Source organism: Giraffa tippelskirchi, chromosome X (assembly GCF_054371585.1).
Source record: "Giraffa tippelskirchi isolate mGirTip1 chromosome X, T2T-mGirTip1v1.2.pri, whole genome shotgun sequence".
Lineage (NCBI taxonomy): Eukaryota > Metazoa > Chordata > Mammalia > Artiodactyla > Giraffidae > Giraffa > Giraffa tippelskirchi.
In genome coordinates this window covers 129,691,009-129,707,651 of record NC_137289.1, presented here as the reverse complement: position 1 = coordinate 129,707,651, position 16,643 = coordinate 129,691,009, and the positions used below count along the sequence as shown (strand labels likewise).

Sequence of the window (16,643 nt, the reverse complement as noted above, 5' to 3'; positions counted from 1 at the left end):
CAGGCGGCTGCGACGGCTCGGCGCAGAAGCGTGGCCGAGAGGAGCTAGGCCGGGCCGGGGTCGGGGGCCGGAGGCGGCGGCCGACAGGGGCTAGGCGGGGCCAGGGGCCTGGGGCCGAGGGCGGCGGCCGACAGGGGCTAGGCGGGGCCGGGGCCCTGGGGCCGGGGCCCTGGGGCCGGGGGCGGCGGCCGACAGGGGCTAGGCGGGGCCGGGGGCCTGGGGCCGGGGGCCTGGGGCCGGGGGCGGCGGCCGACAGGGGCTAGGCGGGGCCGGGGGCCTGGGGCCGGGGGCCTGGGGCCGGAGGCGGCGGCCGACAGGGGCTAGGCGGGGCCGGGGCGGCGGCCGACAGGGGCTAGGCCGGGCCGGCGGCTGGGGCCGGCGGCGGCGGCGGCGAGAGGAATTACCCAAGGCCCAAGGTAAGAGAAACCCAAGTAAGACGGTAAGTGTTGCGAGAGGGCATCAGAGGGCAGACACACTGAAACTAAAATTACAGAAAACTAGCTAATCTGATCATACGGACCACAGCCTTGTCTATCTCAATGAAACTAAGCCATGCCGTGTGGGGCCACCCAAGACGGATGGGTCATGGTGGAGAGGTCTGACAGATTGTGGTCCACTGGAGAAGGGCATGGCAAACCACTTCAGTATTCTTGCCTTGAGAGCCCCATGAACAGTATGTTTTATTTAGGTTTTAGCTAATATAACGTAGATTATATATGTAATACAATAAAAAAATAATATTTGAGTTACTTAGAATATTGTATTTGGTTATATGTTAACCAATGAATGAAGTCTATGAATTGCATTTGCTAATGTTGTGACGTGCTTCTTATGGAACAGCTTTTAGTGCTTTGATAAATGATATTATATACTTTCAACTACTTTTAATTATCCCTAATAATCCCCAAAGGTTTAAAACTGTTTTCGCCGTATTCAAAGTGGCTTGTTGGCTATTAAAAGCTGAGTGCCTCTGGCTGAGCTGCCTCTTGGCTGCTAACATGGGTAATTATGGACATTCCTAAGGCTATTAAATTCATAAGGCTATTAAAACATCTAATGTTTCTTAGCTTTGATTATAAGACATCTGAGATTGCCTGGCTGGATTAGGAGTGTTTTGTTTTAAGCTTTTAGATCATAAGATCTTTAGACCAAGTCTTATTATATTCTGTGATGTAAAACTACATTTCTGCTATTGCATAAACATTAGCTAATATATACTTTTTGAAGACTTAATGTATCTTCCCATGCTGTACTTGAACTCCTTATTTATGCAACATTCCTATAGACAATGAAGAATTAAATCTTGTACTTAGGTTGCATTATTTGTAAAATTCTTTTTTGAGGGTAAAATTGAATACACACATACACAGGGCATTGCTGTTTGTATATCACACTGACATATGCAAATATAAATACAGAAAGCTCTAGATTATTTTTTAAACTCTAAGTGATCTTAGAGATAATATTGATCAAACGTCTAATTTTTTAGTTGATAAGCTGAGGCAGAGTTCAAATGATTTATACTGTCACACACCAGCTTATTGGCAATATTGAAGGTATATAGAACATAGCTGCCAATTCGCAATAGAGAATAATAGCCCATTATGTTAATATAATCCACTCTTAAAACAGCAAGCTCTCTCAGTTTTATTTTCTCCTAAGTAAATTTATTACAGTGGATGATTCAGTTGTTTGCATGCAGAAACCTGATGGTTGTTATTCAGATAGAATACAAATAAAATTAATAATAATTAGTTTCTGACAGTTCCATCCCGTCCTAATTTCTCCCTAAAATAATCGATATATAGAAGTTTCAGGAAGAAAATAATTGGGTATAAAATAGGGAGGCATCCTCCATTACCTTAATTTGGTAAGGCCTTGAAGACGACTCGGAGAAGGAAATGGCAACCCACTCCAGTACTCTTGCCGGGAAACTCCCATGGACGGAGGAGCCTGGTAGGTTGCAGTCCATGGAGTCGCTAAGAGTCGGACAGGACTGAGTGAATTCACTTTCACTTTTCACTTTCATGCATTGGAGAAGGAAATGGCAACCCACTCCAGTGTTCTTGCCTGGAGAATCCTGGGGACGGTGGGCTGCGATCTATGGGGTCGCACAGAGTTGGACACGACTGAAGCGACTTAGCAGTGAAGACGACTGAGTCCTTAGCCTAAATCACAGATATAATTGACAAGAAGTCAATCAGATTTTCTGTACTGGAAAATTCTAACACCAGAGCTTTTCCACATCTTGGCTTTGTTCATTTCATCACTGAATCTCAGTTTCTTCCCCAGTGAAATGGGGATAATGCTACATCAAGTTTCTATTTTATGAGTATTAAGTGAAATACTAATTGTAAAGTATATGTCACAGAAAATACCTGATGCACGAAGATGGTATGGCATTTATTTATTTACCACAGGCCTCCATAAGTAGTTCTCAGATCCTGTAAGAAATCATCCTTGACTTTTAGAGATCCAGAGTTAAATGGATACCAGATACTAAGGAACCCCTGAAATGTTGATCAGTCAAAAGTTTCTGGTAATAAAGAGGAGTTTAATTAAATTTAGTATTAATTTTTGGTCGCTCAAGAGAAAAGAAGTGACAATGTATATTATAATGATTGTATAACCCTATCATCAGGAACTCAGAAGAAACAGAGTAAGGAAAATTAAAAACCAGGGTGCTATCCCTATAACAGAAAATTATTCAGTGAGCTTTACTCTAAAGAGGATTTGATTCAAAGCAAGGGCTCTAATTGCTCAAGTCCATGTCTTTCGTGACTGCATAGTGAAAGTGAAAGTCACTCAGTTGTGCCTGACTCTTTGCGACCCCATGGACTATACAGTCCATGGAATTCTCCAGGCCAGAATATTGGAGTAGGTAACCTTTTCCTTCTCCAGGTGATATTCCCAACCCAGAGATCGAACCCAGGTCTCCTACATTGCAGGTGGATTCTTTACCAGCTGAGCCACAAGGATTATTTCTGAAAAAAACTTTAGCTGGGAAGGAAGTGGTTACATTTTCTACTGGGTTTTGTCACCTCTTGTCCTAAACACCTCCTATTGACTGGTTTTGGCATCATACTTCTCCAGTGCTTCCTAGCTTTTTTTTTTTTAATCCTAAATCATGATTGATTGTTTACTTCATTTTTCAAGAAATTTCAAACAAGGCTGGTACTCGATTATTGGTGTTAACAAAACTGTGTTGAAGAATGATGCTAGGGAATAATAAATGTTGTAGAGATAATAGAAAAAAAAACTAAATAACAAAACTTCTTTTTCCAGCTAAAACTGAGTAACTGGTAGTTAGATAAAATATGCTCATACACACAGTGATGATACCAGAGAACAATAATAGTGGCCAATAACTGAAGGACAGTGATCTTGATAAGAAAAATGTGTTTAAGTGAGTCCTGCATTCCCCACTCCATTACCCCTGGAGAAGTTAGACTCTCAATGTAAACTTTGAGACAAAGAAGTAGGAGCTCAGAGCTTGTGGCAGTCTCAGTGAAAATAGTTGGAGCTCAGGACTTCCAGAAACTCAGAACCTGAGAGTATAAGATGCTGGAAGGAGGAAACTGCTGAGAACAGTGCTCTGTATATTGTGTGCATTTTAGGCATTTGCCAAATTCCAAGCTGCCCAATACCCAGGTAAGACATAGAGAAAAGGACGTTACATACAATATTCTTGGATTGGATAATACTCTATTGCTAAGATACCAATTCTCCACCCCCCCAAAAAAACCCCTATAAATTCAATGCACTTCCAATACCAGTTAGATTTTGTGTGTAGAAATTGAGAAGCTGGTTTTAAAAATGTGCATGAAAATATAAAGAGCCAAGAAGAGTCAAGCTTGAAGAAGAGCAGTGTTAAATATCTTACACTTCCAGATAAAGATAAAGCTTCAGTGATTAGAAGTGTAATATTGGTTCAGAAACAATCAAAGCTACTGAATGGGAGCAGATATTTGTAATCCAATACAGGAGTCATATTCAGACATATAAAGAACTTTTACAAGTCAGCAAGGAAAGGATTGACAAGGCAAATGAAATTTTGATAAAATATGTAAACAAGGACTTCATAAAAAGAGACTATAGTGGATTGAATGTTTGTGTCCCCCTCAAAATTCTTATGTTGAAACCCAAACCCTCAATGTGACTGTATTTGGAGGTAGGGCCTATAAGGGGATAACTGGCAACTACGGTGAATTAAAGTCATGAAGGTAGGACCCTAATCCAATAAGATTAGTGTCCTCATAAGAAGAAACACCTTAGAGCTCTCTCTCTCCACCATGTGAAGACACAGTAAGAAGGCATCTATGTGCAAGCCTTGAAGAGGGCCCTCACCAGAAACTGACCATGCAGGCACCCTGATCTCAGACTTCCATCTTCTAGAATTTTAAGAAAACAAACTTCCATTGTTTAAGCCAGCCAGTCTATATTTTGTTGTAGCAGAACAAGCAGATAAATACAGAGGAGATCCAAATGGCCAATAAGCATATGTAGAAAGATACTAGACATCATTAATCGTGAGTGAAATGTAAGTTAAAAACACAAGATACCACTACACACCCAACTACAGTGTGAGAAAAAACGACATACAGAGTATTAGAAAGCATGTGAAGAAATTCACCCAACCACTTTAGAAAAGTGTTTTCCAGTGTCTGTTAAAGCTGAAAATGTGTACCCAAGATAAATGAATATATATGACCATTAACATATATGAAGCTTGAATGCAACATTTAAGGAAAAAAGTGATTTCCTTTTAAGGTCCCCAGTGGCTCAGCAGTAAAGAATCCACCTGCAATGCAAGAGATGTGGGTTTGATCCCTGGGTTGGGAAGATCCCCTGGAGAGGGGCATGGCAACCCACTCCAGTATTCTTGCCTGGAGAATCCTGTGCACAGAGGAGCCTGGCGGGCTGCGGTCCATGGGGTTGCAAAGAGTCAGACACGACTGAAGTGACTTAGCATACATGAAAGTAGTACATCTAGTAAGAGGCAATTTTAATTCAGCTATCTCATTCCTGGGTTTTCTTCATTTAATGCCCTAGTGTTATGGTTATCAAATGATTAGCATAAATTACATTTTACTAACTTTTATTCATTCATCAGTTTTTATTTCTAGACCTTCACAGCTGTAATCCTGATTTCTTCATCTTAAAGAACCATCTTAAACATTGATGAATATGAGCAATATATGGGCACGGAAGAGTTAAATCTTGACACTGAGCAAAGCAAGGGGATGAAGCTGCAGGTGAGTCACTGAGAAAATTTTTAGTCTTTATAAAATGAGAAGACGCATAAGGGCACTCAGAGGTCCACGTCACCTGGTGAAAGAAGCCAGGCGATGTTACAAGAGGCTGTATCTCCTTGCTAGCTCTGTGACCATTATGAGCCTGGTCATAGGTTAAGAAATCTAAGGGGTTTTTTGTTGTTTGTTTGTTTGCTTACTTTTGGCTGTTCTTGGTTTTCGTTGCTGCTTGTGGGCTTTCTCTAGTTGCAGCAAGCAGGGGCTACTCTCTAGTTGTGGTGCACGAGCTTCTCATTGCAGTGGTTTCTCTTGTTGCAGAGCATGGGCTCTAGGCATGCTGGTTCAGTTGCCCTGATGTGGGATCTTAGTTCCTGGACCAGGGATCGAACCCATGTCCCCTGGATTGGCAGGTGGACTCTTAACCACTGGACTACCAGAGAAGTCCAAGAAGAAATGTAATTTTTTAAGCACAGTAGGAGAAGCTGCATAATCTGTGGTGCACATTCATATTTACAGTAGTTAATAATATTGATGTATAAAATCAGAATTCAAATACATTAGCTTAGAATAAATTATTATCAGAGAAATGAAGTACTCAAACATGCCAAGGGAAGCCAAATTATTGCCTAGGTAGATTGAAACCAAACGAAGGAACTTTATACTTTATAAAGTATACTTTATACTATGTATCATACAACAGCAGATATATATTTAATGGCTAAGATACCCAGATGCATACAACTTAAAACTGTAAAAACTTGTCAATGGATAGAATTCTTCATTTCAATTGGTATTTCTTTCCCCTCAGTGATGCTTGAATGTGTACTACTGACAAATTCTTCAGTATCTTTCTGTTTCTTGTTCTCATTGTATATTTTCATGTCTTAACTAAACCCTTTGGATTGACTTTAAAAACATTAATATATCAAATCATGTTAAAGTCAAGATTTGTTTTGTTTTATTTTGGCTGTGCTGGATCTTCATTGCAGCACAGAGCCTTCTCTTTTTGCAAACTGATTGTCTGTCTCTTTGAGTTGACTGGCCTGACCCATTTTATGTTGATATTGACAATCATACTTGTCTGTTTTTCAAAATTATAAGGAAAACCTACCCTCGTGTACTGAGTGCATTAAGTAAACATATAAACAAGGACCACTAAAATTTGAAGGTTTTTTTTCCCCTCTGAACAACAGACAGGTCTGTAAAATTCATCCTATAGAAGGGATTGGAGGAGGTATTTTGAAGCAGGTAGGCGTTTCTTGAAGAATTAAATTCACATATGAATGAATGTATTCAAAATTTCATCAATAAACGTTCTCGTGAGAGTATTATATCGTAGGCACTAGGAACATGGAAATACATAGTTTGGGGCATGCTCCTTTCTCGGTGCTTACAATCTATAAGAGGAATAGGAAGGTAACACATTCCAAATTTACTAAGAGATAAATTCAATTTTATGTAATAAATACTATGACAGATAAATGAATATATATATATGGGAGCATAAAGAAGTTAGATTCTTTACTCCAGCCCATGGTTGGAGGATGGGAAAGGTGTTCAAACCCATAAAAATGGAAAAATTAAAGATACAGGAAAGAGGAACGGGAAGGATATTTGATGGAGTAATTTCTCTGAGCAGACCAAGCTAAAAGTTTATTTAATAAATGACTGGGGTGGAGGTGAGGATATAGACAATAATGGATGTCTACACAGAATTTGTAGGTTCGTGGTGAAGATCTTAAGGGATGGGGGAATTTGTCTGCCTGATGGCTTGTGTTATTTTTGTAAAACAGGGGAGGTAACTTGCTGTACGTGAAAGCAAGCTGTAATTGGGGAATAGCAGAGAGCCCATGAGAATTTGAGGACAGGGATATGGCATAATCAACATAAAGAATAGAATGTGCTTCTCCAGCCACCTTCAGTGGTCCAGGTATAGAGAGGGGAAATGTCAAGCTGTCCAGGGTTGGAATTGTACAAGCTATGTATGATGGAAGAGCAAGGTGAAGGAGAGTGATGGCAATGGTGGACTATACGATAGATGATAGGAAAAAAGAATTTAATTATAAAGAAGGTAATAGATTGGAGGAAATTGTGCGTCTGTATGTGTCAGGTGGGTAAGACGAAGAGACTAGAGGGCATAATGAGCTGGAAGAATGGTGTCTACATTTAAATGAATCTCAGCAGTTATAAATAGGAATAAAATAACTAGATTACTAGAAAATACTGACAGCATTTTGCAGGTAAAAGGTAACTTTGTAAAATTGCAGACATAGAGACTGAACACAGTAAAAGTAGATCATTTCTGATACATTGAAGGTGGGGTCCAACATGGCCCACTAATAGCAGCATGAGACTCAAAAGTAAATAAATGGATAATGCTTGATTGGAAATATTTAAAACAATCTCAAGCATTTCAACAGTCATCTAGAGAGAAGGGTTATAAATTATGGTGGAGGGCTACAGCTAGGCTACCCTGGGATTCAGAGTCACATTGTCTATAAAACATGTAGGCCAGGAACCCTTCTCCCTAACTCCAGTTTCTGTTTGTAATAGACTTTGTCCATGAGGATTTCATTTTCTGGAAGAAAGGGAGAAAAAATGGACAATCTTTACATTTCTGGAAGAATATATAAAAGAATAATGTGACTCCAATGATCATATTTAATACTTTGAAGATTTTGTAATTTTTATGAGAGGAGACAGCCCTGGGAGGGAGGAGATGGACCACTCAGTAGAACCTTAGGAAGAAACAGATAAACTTAGCAAGTCAAGAGTGGCAGTAGCTGTTTCAGTTGGCCCTGGCTTAATTTTACCAGATGAGTGATATCCACTGGAGACAAATCAAAGGCTTGTTGGAGGGTGAACTTTTTAAGAGGGTGGTTGTACAGCTAAACACAAATTGGGGGTCACTGTTTTGTATTTAATTTTTAGCAGTTCCCCTGTCATGGTCAATATATGTCCTTGACGTATTCCTTTACCTATTTGGAACCAGTCTGTTGTTCCATGTCCAGTTCTAACTGTTGTTTCTTGACCTGCATACAGATTTCTCAGGAGGCAGGTCAGGTGGCCTGGTATTCCCATTTCTTGAAGAATTTTCCACAGTTTGTTGTGATCCACACAGTCAAAGTCTTTGGCATAATCAATAAAGCAGAAGTAGATGTTTTTCTGGAACTCTCTTGCTTTCTCAATGATCCAATGGATGTTGGCAATTTGATCTCTGGTTCCTCTGCCTTTTCTAAATCCAGCTTGAACATCTGGAAGTTCACAGTTCACATATTGTTGAAGCCTGCCTTGGAGAATTTTGAGCATTACTTTGCTAGCGTGTGAGACGAGTGCAATTGTGCAGTAGTTTGAACATTCTTTGGCATTAACTTTCTTTGTGATTGGAATGAAAACTGACCTTTTCCAGTCCTGGGGCCACTGCTGAGTTTTCCAAAATTGCTGTCATATTGATTGCAGCACTTTCACAGCATTATCTTTTAGGACTTGAAATAGCTCAACTGGAATTCCATCACCTCCACTAGCTTTGTTTGTAGTGATGCTTCTTAAGACCCACTTGACTTCGCATTCCAGGATGTCTGGCTCTAATCCAGTGATCACACCATAGTGGTTATCTGGGTCATGAAGATCTTTTTTATATAGTTCTTCTGTGTATTCTTGCCACCTCTTCTTAATATCTTCTGCTTCTGTTAGGTCCACACCATTTTTGTCCTTTATTGTGCCCATCTTTGCATGAAATGTTCTCTTGGTATCTCTAATTTTCTTGAAGAGATCTCTAGTCTTTCCCATTCTATTATTTTCCTCTATTTCTTTGCATTGATCGCTGAGGAAGGCTTTCTTATATCTCCTTGCTATTCTTTGGAACTCTGCATTCAGATGGTTATATCTTTCCTTTTCTCCTTTGCCTTTAGCTTCTCTTCTTTTCTCAGCTATTTGTAAGGCCTTCTCAAGATTGTCAGGAGAAATATCAATAACCTCAGAAATGCAGATGATACCACACTTATGGCAGAAAGTGAAGAAGAACTAAAGAGCCTTTTGATGAAGGTGAAAGAGGAGAGTGGAAGAAGTTGGCTTAAAACTCAACATTCAGGAAAACTAAGATCATGGCATCCAGTCCCATCACTTCATGGAAAATAGATGGGGAAACAATGGAAACAATGACAGACTTTATTTTGGGGGGCTCCAAAATCACTGCAGATGGTGACTGCAGTCATGAAATTAAAGACTTTGCTCCTTGGAAGAAAAGCTATGACCAACCTAGACAGCATATTAAAAAGCGGAGATATTACTTTGCCAACAAAGATCTGTCTAGTCAAAGCTATGCTTTTTCCAGTAGTCATGTATGGATTTGAAAGCTGGACTAAAAAGAAAGCTGAGTACCAAAGAATTGAGGCTTTTGAACTGTGGTGTTGGAGAAGACTCTTGAGAGTCCCTTGGACTGCAAGGAGATCAAACCAGTCCATCCTAAAGGAAATCAATCCTGAATATTCATTGGACAGACTGATGCTGAATCTGCAACTCCAATACTTTGGCCACCTGATGCGAAGAACTGACTCATTAGAAAAGACCCTGATGCTGGGAAAGATTGAGGCAGGAGAAGGGGACAACAGAGGATGAGATGGTTTCATGGCATCACCAATTTGATGGACATGAGTTTGAACAAGCTCCAGGAGTTGGTGATGGACAGGGAATCCTGGCGTGCTGCAGTCCATAGGGTCACAAAGAGTTGGACACGAGTGAGTGACTGAACTGAACTGAACACCGTCATGGTCATTCTCTCAGCAAGCTGAGTGTGACCAACGAATATGGTGGTACTCTCAGTTACCATTGTTGATGTAGGTGTGCTGAAGTTACATATTCAGTGCTGCCACTAGTTGAGTGGTCAGGATGGAGGGCCATGTGATTGCCGTTACCGACAGTTGCATCCTTTCCAGGGACACAAGTGGTCAAATCATTGAGTTTAAGTTGTCTTCTCTTGATGGCTATCATTTGATGTATGAGTGACTGCCAAAAGGCAATTTAAAACGTTTGAAAGGATGGTGGTGGTTTAGTCACTAAGTTGTGTCCGACTCTCGCGACCCCATGGACTGTAGCCTGCCAGGCTCCTCTGTCCATTGGATTTTCCAGGCAAGAATACTGGAGGGGATTGCCATTTTTTTCTCCAGGGGATCTTCCCAACCAAGGAATTGAACCCAGGTCTCCTGCATTGCAGGCAGATTCTTTACTGACTGAGCTATGAGGGAAGCGTTTGAAAGGATACAATACATCAAAAAGGTTAATATGATTATAAGGAAAATAATAGCCAAGGATTGAAAAATTCCCCAGAGCATATATTTGTAGGAGCCAAGATTAAGCAACTAAGTGAATCAGATTACCAGTAACATTATTCCAGACCATAAAGATTTTTATGAATTTTGTATATAATTTCTTAATTACCTATTTTAATGATATATATCACATATAAAAATGCTCTTAGAATATTAAATATTACTTTTTATTTGGCAATGTTTCCCCTACACCTTAACATCAAATAAACCTAAATAAATAACATTTCTCTTTTTATAATAAAAAGACCACCTCTTTTGAAATCTCCCAAAGACCTTCTGGAAAATTCCCAAAGTTAATTAGTTCGAGGTCAGAAAGACTTGTGTAGAATTTGATTTGGAGAAGTTTATTCTAAAATGTCAAAAGTTTTAAAACACTTGATCAATTATTTTTTTTTAATAAATTTATTTATTTTAGTTGGGGGCTAATTACTTTACAATATTGTAATAGTTTTTGCCATACATTGACATGAATCAGCCATGGGTTTACATGTGTTCCCCATCCTGAACCCCTCTCCCCCCTTCCTCCCCATCCCATCCCTCTGGGTCATCCCATTGCCCCAGCCCTGAGCCCTTGTCTCATGCATCGAACATGGAATGGTGTTCTGTTTCACATATGATAATATACATGTTTCAATGCTATTCTCCCAGAACGTCCCACCCTCACCTTCTCCCTCAGAGTCCATAAAATTGTTCTATGCATCTGTGTCTCTTATTCTGTCTCGCATATAGGGTTATCGTTACCATCTTTCAAATTCCATATATATGCATTAGTATACTGTATTGGTGTTTTTCTTTCTGGCTTACTTCACTCTGTATAATGGGCTCCAGTTTCATCCATCTCAGTAGAACCGATTCAAATGTATTTTTTTAATGGCTGAGTAATATTCCATTGTGTATATGTACCACAGCTTCCTTATCCATTCGTCCGCTGATGGACATCTAGGTTGCTTCCATGTCCTGGCTATTGTAAACAGTGCTGCGATGAACATTGGGGTACACGCGTCTCTTTCAATTCTGGTTTCTTCGGTGTGTATGCCCAGCAGTGGGATTGCTGGATCATATGGCAGTTCTAGTCCCAGTTTTTTAAGGAATCTCCACACTGTTCTCCATAGTGGCTGTACTAGTTTGCATTCCCACCAACAGTGTAAGAGGGTTCCCTTTTCTCCACACCCTCTCCAGCATTTATTGCTTGTAGACTTGTGGATAGCAGCCATTCTGACTGGTGTCAAATCGTACCTCATTGTGGTTTTGATTTGCATTTCTCTAATAATGAGCGATGTTGAGCATCTTTTCATGTGTTTGTTAGCCATCTGTATGTCTTCTTTGGAGAAATGTCTGTTTAGTTCTTTGGCCCATTTTTTGATTGGGTCGTTTATTTTTCGGGAATTCAGCTGCAGAAGTTGCTTGTATATTTTTGAGATTAATTGTTTGTCTGTTGCTTCGTTTGCTATTATTTTCTCCCATTCTGAAGGCTGTCTTTTCACCTTGCTTATAGTTTCCTTTGTTGTGCAAAAGCTTTTAATTTTAATCAGGTCCCATTTGTTTATTTTTGCTTTTATTTCCAATATTCTGGGAGGTGGGTCATGGAGGATCCTGCTGTGATTTATGTCGGAGAGTAAAACACTTGATCAATTATTAACAGGATCACAGGTTACTGGGAGACAATACTTAGTTATCAAGTTAACCATGTGTGTTTAGTCACTCAGTTGTGTCCGGCTCTTTGTGACCCCATGGACTGCAGCCTGCCAGTCTCTTCTGTCCACGAGGATTCTCCAGGCAAGAATATTGGAATGGGTTGCCGTGCCCTCCTCATCCAGTTAACCATAGTGACAATTAAAGGATTTCAAAAGCAAATACAGAAAGTTATATAGTGCTTAAGCAAACCTTTGCTCTTTTAATATTGAAAAGACTCAGTTTTCCTAAATAATCAGATATCTGATAAAGATAACATGGATCCCAGGAAATGTTTTCTAAGACACAGAATCTTTGTTTCCTAAGCAGTTTACATAAAAGGTAAAGAAAAACTTTTTATCTAAGAAATTTTGTGATTTTAACAAAGAGAAAAATTAAACTCTAATTTTATATTAGTACATTATTAAGCTCATTTTAAAAACCTTTACAAATGTATTCAATTTAGTTAGCTATGATCTCATGACATTGTTTTTCCTCAAACCTGCAAATTTCAACATCCATTTGGGTTTTGTCTTATTCTTTTTCCTTTCTTATTCTGGAATAACCAGTCAACATTACTCTCCTTTTCCTTAACGAAACACATCCTATATTCATTACATGTTCTTCATATAAAAATACGTTCCATTTTATTCTCATACTCTGTATATACAGAGTTGTTTTCCTTCACTCTTATCATTTCTAGTAGTTCTGTTTTTGTATATTGATTATAAATTTTAACTATCAGTAACCTTTTCTTTCCAGTAAAAATTAGGAAGCAGGCAGTTGTAAACTGTCTGTCATATATTAGAATCTGTAGTAGTTGGTAACAAATTTATAAATACATAATTATAAAATTTATAACTTTTAGCAACTTATGTTTTTCATAGCATGATTTTTAACATAGCAAAAGACATATTTATTAATAGACCCAAGTATATGTTGCCTCTGTAAAAATAAAAAAGCCAAACATAGATAAATTTAAACTTAGGTTTAGCAATCAATGTCTCAGTATATTATTTAGAAAGGATCTAAATATGCCATAAATATCCATTATGTACTTTAACTTAGCATAAACTTTTATCTTATTTACATTTATTTAAATTACTTGTTTTTTATATTATGCTTAGTTTAGACACCAAATAGCTAACCATCATTTAAAGTTATTTTTCTTGTTGACTAATTCTGTAACATGAAGACAGCATGAGCTTATTTGACTAATAAACCCAGGTAGAAAATGTTGTCTGCGTTACATTTAATTTAGAGAGTTTAGTGAGAGAAGGAAATGGCAACCCACTCCAGTATTCTTGCCTGGAGAATTCCATGGACAGAGGAGGCTGGCGGGCTACAGTCCATGGGGTCACAAAGAGTTGGACACAACTGAGCGACTAAGCACAGTAGTATTTAGTAATTCAATGAAACATTAAAAAGGTACTATAAACAAATTAAACAGATTTTTTTCTTCCTCCTCAATTTAATAAGTATGTTTTCCTTCTTCTTCAGGATTTTGCTGTGCTTAGTCGCTCAATCATGTCTGACTCTTTGTGACCCCATGGACTGTAGCCCGCCAGGCTCCTCTGTCCATGGGGATTCTCCAGGCAAGAATACTGGAGTGGGTTGCCATGCCCTTCTCCAGGGGATCTTCCTGATGCTGGAATCAAACCGGGGTCTCCTGCATTGCAGGCAGATTCTTTACAAGCTGAGCTACCAAGGAAGCCCAATCTCCAGGATTAATGTGACCTAAATGTATCGTTTGGCCTTCATTTTTTTAAAAAATTATTTTGTATTGGAGTATAGTTGATTAACAGTGTGTTAATTTCATTCAAGTTCTTTTCCCATTTAGGTTATTATAGAATATTGAGCAGAGTTCCCTGTGCTGTACAGTATAGGCCCTTGTTGGTTATCTATTTTAAATATAACAGTGTATACAGGCAATCCCAGTCTCCCAGTCTATCCTTCCTCCCCACTCAACCCTACCTCAACCATAAATTAGTTCCTACCCTGTTGGATGATTTTCCTGAGGCACTGGAATCCATGGGCTAGTGGGTGGGGCTGGGACTTGGTGAGAAAACGGCGTCCTTTTGGAGGGCTCATGTCAATACATACTCCCCAGAACTACCACTGCTGAAGTCTTTGACCCCATAGTGAGCCACAGCTGCCCCATCTCTGCAGGAGACCCTTCAATACTAGCAGGTAGGTTTGGCCCAGCTTTTTTTCCTGGGTTCTGGTGCATAGGAGAACTTGTGTGTGCCTTCTAAGAGTGGAGTTTCTTTCCCCCATCCTGTAGAATTCCTGAGATCAAGCCTCACTGGCCTTCAAAGCCAGATTCTCTAGGGGCTTCTCCTCCCATTGCCAGACCCTTAGGCTGGGGAGCCTGATGTGGAACTCAGAACTTTCACTCCTGTGGGAGAACTTCTATGGTATAATTATTTTCCAGTTTGTGGGTCAGCATGTATGGGATTTGATTTTCTTGCACTTGTGCCCCTCCTACCATCTGATTGTAGCTTCTTCTTTGTCTTTGGATTTCAACAAACAAAATACATATATGCACAGTAAAGTCAGAGACCTCAAAAGGCAAAGAGAGCAGAGGTCGAATTCAAGAGAGAATTTAACTTCAAACTGGAGTTGGCACAAAACAGTGAGCTTAGTGGGCTCTGCATACCAGTACCTTTTGCTCACTGACCTTGGAGTTGTTGAGGGTTTTGGGGTCCCATTTCTAATGCCAGAAACTGTCACGAATCCAGAAATAGCAAAATTTCAACCAATATATCAATGAGTAGTATTTAAGTTCATGTATGTTGTGCATATAAAAACAGTCCACAAACTAGGAGCTTCCAAGTGCAAAGACTGATATGAAGCTCAGGGGCATTAAATTACAGTAGGACTTATAAAGTAGAAATGAGGAAGTTGTTAACCTTTTCAGTGATTGGTTATTACAGTAGGTGTTTCCAGATGGCAGTGGATTGGTTAAAAGTACTTTCTCAAACCATTTTTAGGAAGATGATTTAAGGTTCTTTTATGATTATCAGAGGCACTTACAAGACATAACCTAGGTTAACATGGCTTCAATGGTTTTCTTTGCTCAGAGAATTCTTAAGTTTGGTCTCAATTTTGTATTTAATTTTAACACTATCCTGTAAACTTTTGGTAAAAATATACCACTTGTACCCACATAAAATAAAAGAGCTACACCACATTTATATCTGTATGTAATCTACATTTAACCATTCATCTGAGTTTATGATTTAGCTAATTACTTAGGGCTTTATAGATATTTGATTTCTTTCATGTATTTTTAATATCAAGTTTTTGTTATTATTAAAGCTTGTTATTATTATAAAGTCCCAATTAAGAGAGGTTTTTTTTTAATATTTTACCTAAGAATCCCAAATTGACTTCATCACCTTTATAACCAAGACTACAATGCCTACCATGAGAAGGATGGTGGGCAGATATGTCTTTTTTTTTGGAATATAGTTGCTTTACAATATTATGCTAGTTTCTGCTATACAACATCATGAATCAGCCACATGTATACATATATCCCCACCTTCTTAAGCTTCCCTCCCATCCTCCATTCCACCCCTCTAGGTCATCACTGAGTACCAAGCTGAGCTTCCTGTGCTATACAGTAGCTTCCCACTAGCTATATATTTTAAACTTGGTAGTGTATATATGTCAATGCTACTCTTAATTTTTACCCCACTTCTTTCTCTCACTGTGTCCACAAGTCTGTCCTCTATGCCTGTGCCTAGATTCTTGTCCTGCAAATAGGCTCATCAATACCATTTTTCTAGATTTCATATATATGCATTAATATACAATATTTTTCTTATCTGACTTTACTCTGTATGACAGGATCTAGGTTCGTCCACATTGTTTCAAATGACTCAATTTCATTCTTTTCTATGGCTGAGTAATATTCCATTGTATATATGCACCACATCTTTATCCATTCATCCATCAGTGGATATCTAGGTTGCTTCCATGTCCTGGCTATTGTAAATAGTGCTGCAATGAACACTGGGGTACATGCATCTTTTTCAATTATGGTTTTCTCAGGGTATATGCCCAGCAGTGGGATTGCTGGGTCATATGATAGTTCTATGTTTGGTTTTTTAAGGAACTTCCATATTGTTCTCCACAGTGGCTGTACCAGTTTACATTGTCACCAACAGTGTAAGAAGGTTCCTATTTCTCCACACCCTCTCCAGCATTTATTGTTTGTAGATTTTTTGATGATGGCCATTCTGGCTGGTGTGAGGTGATACCTCATTGTAGTTTTGATTTGCATTTCTCTAATAATTAGTGATGTTGACATCTTTTCATGTTCCTCTTGGTCATCTGTATGTTTTCTTTGGAAGATGTCTATTTAGGTCTTCTGCCCATTTTTTGA

The 16,643-nt window shown here is 39.1% G+C and overlaps 1 long non-coding RNA gene across 1 annotated transcript in view; it reads left to right on the top strand.

The window, feature by feature from the left end:
- The first annotated feature begins 5,126 nt into the window (after positions 1-5,126).
- LOC145537178 (uncharacterized) overlaps positions 5,127-16,643 on the top strand; it is an 80,957-nt gene continuing 69,440 nt past the window's right edge. The window contains exon 1 of the long non-coding RNA XR_014076249.1: positions 5,127-5,255. This is a non-coding gene — a long non-coding RNA (uncharacterized LOC145537178). The remainder of the gene's footprint in view (positions 5,256-16,643) is intronic.